Below are 2106 nucleotides of genomic sequence, written 5' to 3'. Positions count from 1 at the left end.
AAAATATCAATACATGCTGTGGTAGGAGGAAAAATATACTGCAGAAATATAAATAAGAAGTTAAAAAGAAGGTTTTGGGCAAGGCAGAATGACACAATTGGGAGGCAGAAGTGGCTATTTGTGAACTGCATACAAAATGAAATGTCACCATTCTGGTTTCTAATGTATCTGTTGTAGCCAGAGACCTTGATTTTTGTGCCAGACTTATGTCTCCACTGTCAGGATTGCAGATGAGAACCATGGAAACTAATAAAAAGCAAAACGACAAATTATAAAATTAGAGCCTTTAACCCTTGTGTGGTGTTCGGTCTGTGGGACACATTTTCAATGTTTACTTAAAGAACAATAATACAATTCATTATTTTTACAACCTGAGACTCATTGGCCTTGGCTCATTTTCTGTGAAGAACATGTAAAATAACACATTTTCAATTGAGTATACACTGTACACCCCCCTACACCTTTATATTACATATGTGGTGTTCAGGTCCACTGGACGGACCTGAGGGTAGTAAAAGTGTGTGTGTAGGTAAAAATGAAACAAAAAGGTTTGCTGTGTGCCTTCACTCGGTCTTCCTCCTCCCTGGGCTTGCTGTTTCAACATAGCACCAAGAACCTGTCTGCCTGTCTCCCGCTTTTCTCGCACTCTTTACCCTTTGTAGTACAGTATGTGAAACTACACAATCTCTTGCAGGAACCTGCACAATGTTACTATCTGCTTTGTTAACCGAGACACCAGACCAGCTCGGCGGCAGAGAGACAAGTTAGCTGCAATCAGGTCAGTGTGGGACAAGTGGGTGGACCGCCTTCCCCTGTTTGACAACCCTGGGCCCAACGTTACTGTTGATGAGCAGCTTATGCCATTTAGGGGCTTCTGCCCCTTCAGGCAGTACATACCGTCTAAACCCGCAAAATATGGAATCAAGATCTGGGCTGCCTGTGATGCTGCTTCATCATTTGTGTGGAACTTGCAAGTATATACGCAGAAGCCAGATGGAGGAGCCCCTGAGAAGAACCAAGGGATGCGGGTTGTCCTGGACGTGACACAGGGACTCATCACATGCAATTAAACATTTTAGTTTGCGCAAGCTGGGACAAGAGCTCCTCAAGGAGGAGGCTGACGATGGTAGGAACAGTACGAGAAAACAAGCCAGAGCTCCCACTTCAGCTGCTGAATACAAGGAATAGGCCTTTAAGTTTGTGTTCAAGGCCAACACGTCCCAAGTGTCCTACGTGCCAAAGAAAGGAAAAATGCAAAAAAAGAACCCTACGTTGGCCACTTGTGATATTCCTCAACATATTGGACATCTTGGCGTACAATGTGTTTGTCATCTGGATGGCGTTGAACCCAGATTGGAACAGAGGGAAGCTCCAGAGGAGACAGTTCTCTCTCTAGGAGCTGGGCCAGGCATTGGTAAGACCTCACATTTTATCCCAAAAAACGAATAGCACTTTCATTGATAAATGTGATCTTGCAGAGGTAAATGGCTAATATTAACCACGTATGCTGTCTATATTGCTTGTAATTGATATAAGTTAACATCTAGGTATTAAGTATTATGTATTTTTACGTAAATTATTATGTCTGTATTGTTTTAAAAACCCAATAATGTGAGTCCATCAGACCCCCGTGTACATTGGGTGAAAAACAAAAACATGAAAACCACACAAGGGTTAATTACTCTCTAAATGATCACGTGTTTTTACCAACAAGGATAGGCCTACCATTTTTATTTATTGGTTGAAAACGGCACTCCTGAAATTATCCTTGGAGGCTATTGACGAATAGCCATTAACGTACGTTCTCTACTCGTATCTCTACACTATAGCAACTTCTATCTTCTGGTGAGTCCATCATTGCATTGCATGTGGATTATTTTAACTTGGAAAAACATTTTGGGCAATATTATCATTGTGAATCATTATTTGCTTAGGTTTATAATCAAATCAAGCAGATTAGTAACATTACAGATCTGATATAGCTAAGTTTATCTGTAAATTGCGTTTTGGCACTTCACAGCGCCATCATTGGTAGCGGTCTGTCACTTTAAGAACATCCCTTAGTTTGATATGCACTCTTCCCCTGCCATCAGATGTCTAGTCATC

This window comes from Oncorhynchus kisutch, linkage group LG7 (assembly GCF_002021735.2).
Source record: "Oncorhynchus kisutch isolate 150728-3 linkage group LG7, Okis_V2, whole genome shotgun sequence".
Classification (NCBI taxonomy): domain Eukaryota; kingdom Metazoa; phylum Chordata; class Actinopteri; order Salmoniformes; family Salmonidae; genus Oncorhynchus; species Oncorhynchus kisutch.
The sequence above is the reverse complement of the archived record's forward strand: the minus strand, read 5'-3'. Positions refer to the sequence as shown.